General features: G+C 36.3%; 1 long non-coding RNA gene across 1 annotated transcript; it reads right to left on the reverse strand.

Moving 5' to 3' along the window:
• Nucleotides 1–681: 681 nt before the first annotated feature.
• On the reverse strand, nt 682–9,613 carry LOC122205037. The gene is made up of 3 exons (XR_006195883.1): nt 9,529–9,613; nt 5,799–5,945; nt 682–844 (listed from the first exon to the last, which is right to left on the reverse strand). It is a non-coding gene; the product is annotated as an uncharacterized LOC122205037 (long non-coding RNA).
• Nucleotides 9,614–10,235: the final 622 nt, after the last annotated feature.

A 10,235-nucleotide genomic window follows, 5' to 3' on the forward strand; every position in this document is an offset into this window, starting at 1 on the left:
AAATATTTTTTTAAATGTAGATCAGAGAAAACAAAATGAATGAATAGATGGGTGTACTTTTCAATTACATGCATTTCTGGTTTTACTACTGCCTTCAGCTTATATTAGCAGAATGAGATACCACATTGAAAGTGGACCTTCCAAACCTAATGGATATGGAGGCTGATTTCTTAAAAAAGTGATCTATCATAGTGACGTAATTTAAATTGAAAGATTAATTTAAGCTGAAAAATTTGCTTGCTTGGCATCTTGACAATAAAATGTTACTTATGAATGTGTATGCATTCTTTTTTTAAAAGTTTATTTATTTATTTTGCAGGGGTGGGGGGAGAGCAGAAAGAGAGAGGGAGGGACAGAATCCCAAGCAGGCTCCATGCTGTCAGCATAGAGCCTGATGCAGGGCTTGATCCCATGAAATTTGAGACTATGACCTGAGCCAAAATCAAGAGTCAGATACTTGACCACCTGAGCCACCCGAGCCATCCAGGCACCCCATGAATGTGTATACATTCTTAATTGTTCAACATGCATGTTTCTTTGATTTTATTATTTTTAATCCTTGTTGGAGGTGACACATGTGAAATGAATGGGGAAGGAAAATGTTTCTGTATGTAGTGCTGTACAATGAACCACTCTAAAACTTAGTGACTTAAAAAACACAATTTATTGTTGATTCTGTGAGACAATAGTTTCAGCTGATGTTTGCTTGATGTGGAATCAACTATGATCACTCACTAGCATTAGTTTACATATATGGTCCATGTGGCCTTTCCCTGTGACCAGGTATTTACAGCATAGTAGTCTCATACATGTTGATCTGGATCTTTTACATGACAGCTGGTTTCTAAGAGGAGAAAGCAGGAATTGTCAGTCTATTTAAGTAAGGTCTGACCTCAGAAGTTCCAAATATCACTATCACCACACTCTTTTGGTCACAATAATTCAGAGTTCCCATCTAGACTCAAGAGGAAAGAAAATATACTTCTTGATAGGTAGGATGCAATGCATGTATGGGAAGGAAAATTTACCATTGGCCATCTTTGTAGACTACCACAGAAAGTATACTATACTGGTCACACAGATAGATGTCCCACAATTTATTTGCATTTCCTCAGAAAACCATAAAAGTATTTTTGTCAGGAAACTATATTTTCCCAAGAATAAAGGACCTCTTGGCACATGATTGAAATAAAAGTGACCAAGGCATATTATTAGCATGCGTATTCCTCTTTTACTATCTACTAATAATCAACTCAAATGAGAGGCCATGCTCAGGGTTCAGGTAGAGTGGAATTAACCTTTTCTCTATTTATAGAAGAGGCAAAAGTGTCTGTGAGGCTGTGTGTGTGTGTGTATGTGTGTGTACTCTCCAGAAATTCTCAGGTAAGGCTCTATTGCATCAAATGTAATTATGTAACTAGGTGGACAACAGCATTTTGCTTTTGCAGTCAGGACCAGAAGGAATATTATGTAGGTATGCAGAAAAAGAAAATTCAATAACATTTCAATATACAACTAGCTTCCAAATACATTAAAAAAACAAGCCATTGTATGGTCTGAGGGTTAAAAGGGTTGATAACTGTAAGAAAAGTTGAGTTTTAGTAACCCCAGTGTCTTCTTTCTACATCATTAAAACACTTAGGGTGTTGGTATTTCCCCCACTCTCAACATTTGCCCAAAGCTCTCATTCCTCCTCTTTCTCATTCTGACCCTCATCAACAAATCATCTTAGAAACCTGTTCTTACTAACATGTAAATGACTAATAAGATTGAATATGTTATCTCTCAAGAATAATTTGCATTTAACGCAAGACCAAGGTTTATGAGATGAATGCATTTATTTTGTCTTTGGGCATCAACCTGCAGAAGTAAAACTGTACATTGGGGTTCCTGACTTCCAAAAGTTGAATCTAGTATATCTCTAGGTCATTTTGTTTCCTCTCACCCTCTGCCACCTGTCCTTGTTGAGTTCTCTGAAAATGCAAAGTAAGGGCAATGACATAAGCAAAATATAATTAGAAAAGCAATCTGTTGGAAAAAGAAATGAAATGCTTTCCAAAATGAAGCACTGTACCATGTAGAGAATTTGGGCACTATCCATTGTTTTAGAGGATCCATGCCATGGTTCCTCACCATTAGCCTTGATATTGGATGAAAGTAATTTCCATTTTTTTTGACCTTCAAACTAACTAAACTCTTTGCTGTACCAAATAATAATGCTTAAAGGAGTTTTTAGGTCCTAATAATATAATGCTTTGAAATAAGGAGTTGCATATATTATTGTAACAATTCCTTATTTTTGTTTGTAAATGACATTTTTTGATATTTTGGATAAGGAAAAAAATAGAAAAAAAGTCAATCATCATGAATAAATCAGCAGTGGGAAATGATTGAATTGTGGGCTGTCTTCTCTTTCTTTCTATCCTTGATAAGCACAGTGTGTGGCTGCCATTAAGAGAAAACATGTCATGGAACCAGCTATTCTAAGCCCCAGTAAAGGGGATGGTGGTGTGCTCATGGTAGGTATCCTGGTGCTTGAGGGCAAATGGGGAAGCTCAGGACATGAACTGTTGTCCTGGGAGAACATGTATGAATGTGAGGAAATAATGGAGGGCCCACTTGTCTAACAAAAGAAGCAGCAGTGGTAAGTGTGTTATTTGCATAAACTTGTGACTTCTCTTTGCTGAAAGTAAATCGATACCAGGTACTATGCTAGGCAATTCACATAGATTACTTCATTTAATCCTTAAGACAACTGTAAATATTATTTTGATACTTATAAATGAGGATTATTAAATAAGCAAAGTAATTTGGCCAAGGTTATACAAATAACAAATAGCAGAGGTGGGATTTGATTGAAACCTAATAAATCAAACTCTAGAATCCAGTGTCATTTTTTAGGTATAATTTATATATAGTAGAAGTCATCCTTTTTGGTATGCAGATCGATGAGTTTTGGCACATGTACACATGCATGTAATCACCCACTCAAGATATACAACAGTCTCATCACCTCCCCAAATTCCCTCATGTCCTTTGTAGTCAACACTGCCCCAAACTTGCCCAGCCCCTGCTTGTTATCTGTCTCCTTTCTCTGTAGTTTTCACTTTTCAAGAATCTCATAAATGGAATTATAAAGCATCTAGCCTTTTGAGTCTGGCTAGTTTCATTTAGCATAATGCACTCAGAGCTAGCCATGTTATTGCAGAAATCAGCAGTTTCTCTCTTTTTATTGCCCAGTATCTTTATTCCATGAGATACCCAAGTATGTTTATCTATTCATCCACTGAAGAACTTGGGGTTATCTCCAGTTTTTCAGATCATATCATCTAAACTATGATGAAATCCCACCTCTTCACAACCAGAAATATTTCTTAATTATTGTAGCCAATGTCACCATTGATATCTTTTTTTAAGTATTCTCTCTCTGGTTCCCTGAGAACTTTTGCCTAGAGCTAGAAAGAAAGACCAAGTGTGCTGTGATTCAAGTGCAATTCCACAGTGTGAGGTTCTCTCTCATGCTTAAATACCATTACATTTTCTTTATAAAAATCATGTTGTACCTGTCACCCAACAAGTGCTTAAAACTGGACAGAATGAATAAAGAAGCAAATGAATACCAAATAAATTATCCAAATTAATTCTCTAGCACAAGAAATAGAGGAGATGATGTAAAATTCAGATCAGTAATCCAGCCTTGGTGTAAAAATATGTAGAGCAATAAATGATTCATAATGTACCAAGAAATATTAATATGGGATTCTATAGGTCTGTGGTTTGTTTCCCTACACTGTGCCAACACCATTATTTGAAAAATGAGAAAAAACCCACAATGATTTTTTATTTGACTTCACAACATCAAATAACTACTTTGATTGCATTTTTTCCTAATTTTAAAGATATTTAACGTAATTAACTGGTGATTCAATTTGATTGACCAAATCAGCCATTGCTTTGACGTTGATGCTTTTCTAAAAATTTATTTTTCTTATAATAACACGGCTTCAGGATATTCCTACCCAAACATGTTGAATTAAAGTTTCAAATATCCTATCCCTTTTAGTAAGGCTATTTACTTACTATATTAAATCTATCGCAGTAAGAAATAACATTTTTTGACTAAATTCAACCTTATGATATGGTTTTCTTTGCTATTTCCCTGGCAGTGTGACTCTCGGCTAGTTTTAAAACCTCTCTGAGCTTTATTGTTTTTATCAATTAGATGAAGGTAATAACATCTCTGCCATCTACTTTGGAATATTGTGAAGCTCAAAGGAGATTATGTAGGTGAACACCTAGTATATTTGGTGTAATGAGTGAGTATGTCACCAATATTTGGTGCCACTTAGCTTCTAGTACCAAGATTTTCCCTTGCATTCAACCTCATCCCTGACTACCAAGTCTGCTTACACTCTATTATTCAGGGCTTATGAGTGTTCTGGGTTCTTTAAAACAGACAAAGCTTTCTCAACAGGCAGTAGACATGGAGCTTAGTAAAGCCTTGTGGTATTGATGAGCTTCTTTCCCAGGACCTGAGGAAGGCCCTCACATCAGTGACCATCCATACTGCTGTCCAGGTAATGAGGGGGGCTCCCAGGAAATATGCTTTGCAGACTTTATTAGAGTTTGTTGTTTTGGCTCATTTCCCAATAAGGTTTATGCACAGCCGACACGCAGGGCTAGACAAAGCTGATCTTACTCCTCTCCAAATGCCCACCCCAACTCCTGTCAGGCCAGATCCCCTCTGAGGTCACACCCCACCCTCCTCCCTCTGCAGCCCAGGTCACCCTGCTTTAGTCTGTAAAGCCATGGATAAATGACCTGTCTGTCATTTTGTCAGTAGTTCTTCACTTTTCATTTTCAAAAATATGTTTTGAAACAATCTGGATATCTCTAACTGATTAAGAGAAAAGTCCCTGTACAATGTAACAGGAAAAATGAAAATACAAAAATAAAGATTTCAAGACAATTTCTGAATAGAAGTGTAAAGCTCTATACTAATAACAATGATTCTTACTGAATATGTCCACTCTAACTCTGGCAGTTAGGTTTCTGACAACTCTGACGATGGAATTACAGACAAAATTACAGATGAGAACTTATGACAAAAATAAAGTAAAGGGGACTGAGGTTGTGAGTGAACTATGGAAGTCTTTGAAAATATATTTATCTCAGGACACCAGGGTGACTTAGTGGGTTAAGCATCTGACTCTTGATTTTGGCTCAGGATGTGATCTCATGTTCATGAAATCTAGTCCCGAGTCTCCGTGGGCTTTGCGCTGACAGTGTGGAGCCTGCTTGGAATTCTCTCTCTCTCTGCCCCTCTCCTGCTCACACCCGCTCTGTCTGTCTGTCTCTCTCTTTCTCAAAATAAATAAACTTAAATAAAAAGAAAATATATGTATTTTTTTAATGTTTATTTTTGACAGAGAGAGAGACAAAGCATGAGCCAGGGAGGGGCAGAGAGAGGGAGACACAGAATCCAAAGCAAGCTCCAGGGTCTGAGCTGTCCTCACAGAGCTGGATGCGTGGCTTGAATTCACAGGCCGTGAAATCATGACCTGAGCCGAAGACGGTCGCTCAACAAACTGAGCCACCCAGGCGCCCCAAAAAGAAAATATTTTTACCTCAGTTAAGATATCATATACTAAATAAGGACTAGTTCAGTAATATTTTACATATCTAAAATTAATACAAATTGGGGCTACATCTAGTTTCCAACTGACATTTTTGCCCACTGGTAACTTTACATCTTCATGCCATAATAGCTTTTATGAAATGTTTATAAAATTGTTTACCTTGGTTGTAGATAATACGCAGAATGCAGCATATGGTAGATATTGACTCATTCAACTCTTTTCTAATCCCCTTGTGTTTTGCCTTATTGCAGAAGTGCTTTATAGCTTAGATTCTGCCAATACTTGGTGGATGTGCCCCTGAAAGAACTGGCAGGAAAAAGTGAGATGGGAGACTTTTGCTAGTGGGCAAAACATGTGAGCATTTGTCTTCTCAGCTACAGCAGAAACACGGATTTAAGTATGCAGTGCATAATTTTGTGGGTGTTGAGAATTTGGTAGGATATCCCTTTTATTGGCAAGGTCTGTGGCTGTGATGGTATGGTTCTAGAGCCAGTTGTTTTGTCAGCAGCTTCCTGGTCCTCAAATGGAAGCAGAAGGAGTGTGGGCTAGAGTCCATTGTTGAAGTAATGGCTTCCTCGACTTACTAGTCATCCCTTGTCTTCCTTATTGCAGGGACAGCAGCTTTTTTTGTGTGGGTCAGTTCTGCAGAGATGTTTTCAAATTTAATCTTGGAACCCCTGCCTAGAGCCTATTCCTCTGGCTCTTCCACATTTTTTAAAGCAACCTATTTTGTAGATTAAATCATTTTGTATTTGAACCCTGATCTATGCATAAACTAAAATGTATTGGTATAATTATTCTCCAATTTTGATACCCTTTTTATTTATAATTTGAAATTATTGACTTTCTTCTCAGGAGTTCTATTGCCCATTACAAAGGCACAGAGTAACTTGTTTACCTAAGATGGAAAGCGACTAATGCAATATTTCATTAGTAAATTCACTTTTATTTCTCAAATACTGTCCTCATTGATAAGGTTAGTTACAATATTAGCTCTGTTTATAATAACTTCAAGCCAGAGCACAATGAAGCTGTGCAGAATTTAGGATAATTGTCCATCTACCCCTTTTTCATAAGGTACAACCCCCACTGTATATGAAGGCAACTGAAATCACTTCTAAAAGGAAAATGATTCTCCATATTTTCATATCTTCCAAATCTGCACTGCAGACACCTCCCGTACTTTTTCATCCCTTTTCCCTTATAATCACCCCAAATTAAATAGTTTGAGATTAGAGAGTATACAAAACTAAATTGTTCTAAATCTGGAATAGCTACTCAGAGATACGTATGTACTAGAATGTGTTATGAGTAGCAATCTGTATGGGGAAGAATTGTCACTAACTTTATAGTTGTATTTTTTGTCAAAGTGACCAAAATATATTTGTTTTCTTCTTTCAGAGAAAATATCACAAAAGCACTCATGAGAGTATTTTTTTTAATTTAAATTTATCCCAAGTCTCTGTCTTGATTTAAATCCTAAATAATTAAAACTAATATATTTTGTTTTATATTTTCTTTTAATTTACTTCCAATTTTACTTGGACAACACTTAAATATAAATTTCCCTGTCATTTTTTCTATCAATGCCCTTGGATGTTATTGCTAAAATGGTCATAATATTTGTTTATATTTTTACCACATTCTTTTGCCTGTTTTCCTTCATTTCAAAAAGATCTTTTGTGAACAAAGGGTTGGAGGGAGAGGAAAGAAGGAAGAGGTAAAGGAGATGGAGGAGGAGAAGGAGAAAACCTTTTATTTTGTCCAAGATAATGAAATAATACAGGCACAGAACTCACAAAATGTTGGCTAAAGGCTACTAAAAACATTCCACCTCTGGCCATTGCCCTTGAGAATGCACTCTATGTCTGGTGTTTAACAGTCTGGCATTTTAAGTGGTACATTGAAGCTTAAAAATATATATTTAGCAGTTTACTTTGGATTAGCTTTGACTACTTTTTTTCTATATCTGGATTTGGGAAAAACAAAAAAAAGGGGGAAGGGGCTGGCTGGAAAAAGAGTAGCAGGAAAAGTTGAAACAAATACAAGCAAAGGAAAGAAATTCATCAGAGGGACCTCGGTTTGCCTTCAGCCACTAGTTCCTATACACTGAGCCCATCTCAAAACAACATGCATAAGTTGTATGTGTGGGAGCTGTTTTCACTGCTGAAGGGTTCATCTGTGATTCCCACTGAATGGTACATAAAATGAGGCCAGGATTTGGCCTTGCATGACTGAAGTAAGACAGTATATTACCCTTGCCACCTACATTCTTATCCTTAGAAATGCTGTGGGAATTTAAGGAGGTGATGTTTGCAAAGCATTTAAAACCCTCAAAAGAAAGTTCAGATCTCTCTAGTAATAAAAATGTTGTTGTTATAAATCCCAAACTAGATACAGGTATGAAAGTTTCAACCTCAGCCAGATTTGGGATTTCAGTGTATTTTAGATCCACCAGATAAAGAAAATACTAGGTCTTCTACAGAAGGAGAATGCTAATGTGTGATTTTTTTTTTTTTCCAGATAGACCTGAACCCAGAGGAAAGAAGGGCATGGGCAAACTAAATCAAGATAAATAGAAAATATACCCCAAAATACAATATCCTTCAAAATAAAAAGAAAACCCTTAAAGGTTTTAGGAATTAACAAAGAATACACAAGATGTCTGTAGGCAAAAAGAAAATGCAAGTCTATTAAACAACGTAGAAGTACTGATTAAAAGGAGACATTGCATATTCTTGAGTCGGACAACATGATATATAGTAGATATTCTAATGAATCTTTCAGTTGCAAGCAATTCTAAAGAAATTCTGACTTGATTTTTTTTGAACAATCTAAGAGTTTTTGTTTTTGTTTTTAATGTGAAAGGGAATCAAAGGGGAAAAAGTCACCTTTGAAAATGTAAAACAAAGGGGCCACTTGTTCTATCAATTACTAAAACATATCATAAAACCTTTGTAATAAAAGTCATCCATGCCCTGATGTAAGGACAGGCAAACTGATTTCTGGAACAAAATAGGGAGCTCAGTGATGGAATCACATATAGAGAGAAATATAATACATGAGTGAATCACACTACAAACACATGGGAAAAGAGGGAATGTTCAGCTGGTCAGCTTTCTCTATAGTGGATACATAGTAAGTAGATAGATCGATGATAAATAAATGATAGATAAATGATGATAGATAGGTAGATAGATAGGTAGATAGATAATTTGCAGACTAACACAGGAATCCAAGACTCCAGGATTAGGATTTAGAATTAGGACCTAATGTGAAAGATAATATTATAAAAATCCTAGAAGATAATGGAGGATGATTTTAAAAGCAAAATAAATGATTAATTTTATCACACTAAAATTAAAGATTTCAGAGATCAAATATGTAAGGTACAGATTTGAAGTTATTTGTAATGTCAAAGTTTATAAGGAATTTACATCTATCATTTTTTAAAAATCTCATAAAAATCAACAAGAAAAAGGTGAGAATCAGATAGAAAATGTGCAGAAGACATAAACACTCATTCACAAAAGAGAAAACCCAAAAGCCTAGCAAGCATATGAATTCATTAGTAACTAGATTTACTAAATTTACCATTCTGGAAATTATCAAACATTGGTGGAACTGTAAGAGTATGGAAGCCATCAGGTCCTGCTGGTGAGATGCAGCCTGTGAAATCCTGTAAACCATTCTAGCCAAAAAGAATTAAATGTCAGGTACTATGCCTTATGAACTGGCAACATGCCTCCTGGTATATGTATATCAGAGGAAAGTCAGAGAATGTGTGTAAAGACAATTAAGAGTGACCTTTTTTTAGATAGTAGGGAGTTGGAAGCAATCAAGTTGTCTACAGTTGGGGGACTGGATAAGTAAAATATGGTGGATTCACCCAATGGAATACTTTGAGGTATTAGAAGCAACCAACTAGATGCATACATAGCAACATACACAGATCTTCAGAATCAATGCTGAGTGAATCTAGAAAATAAAAATAAGAATTAGCACATAATTTCATTTGTATCCATTAAAAACATATCTTATATTTTTTTAAAGAATATATATAACAAAAAGAATACATATTAAACATGCTTGAATAGTATTGTTACTTATTAGTGATGTGGGAGATAGGAATAAGAGTTAGGGGCAGCAGGGAAGAGAGGAAGGAAGGAAGGAGGGAAGGAAGGAGAGAAGGAAGAAAGGAAGGAAGGAAAGAAAGGGAGAAGGAGGGAAGAAGGGAGAAAGAGAAAGAAGGACTGATGGAGAGAGGGAAGGAAAACAAGCCAGGCCTTGCATGGACCCATCATGACAGTATGCCATGATTTCCTCAAATTTCTGTAGGAAAGGATTGAGGTAGCAACCCTCAAAAATGCTAAGATCCTGGATATTAGTCATTGCTCCTTCCCCCAGGCAGCACCACTTAGTTATTTTCCCCTTTCTCCTGTGCTTCAGAAGTTCAAGTGGCTCAAATAGCCTCCAGAGGTATTGACAGGGAGAGAGGGAGGGAAGTTACAGATGCTTTGCCTTAGCTAACACCATTCCCCTCTGGCCACTTTGTATACACCCATTTCCTTCAGTTAAGGGAGGGATGAATCATAT

The sequence above is a fragment of the Panthera leo genome, chromosome D4 (genome assembly GCF_018350215.1).
Source record: "Panthera leo isolate Ple1 chromosome D4, P.leo_Ple1_pat1.1, whole genome shotgun sequence".
NCBI classification, from domain to species: domain Eukaryota; kingdom Metazoa; phylum Chordata; class Mammalia; order Carnivora; family Felidae; genus Panthera; species Panthera leo.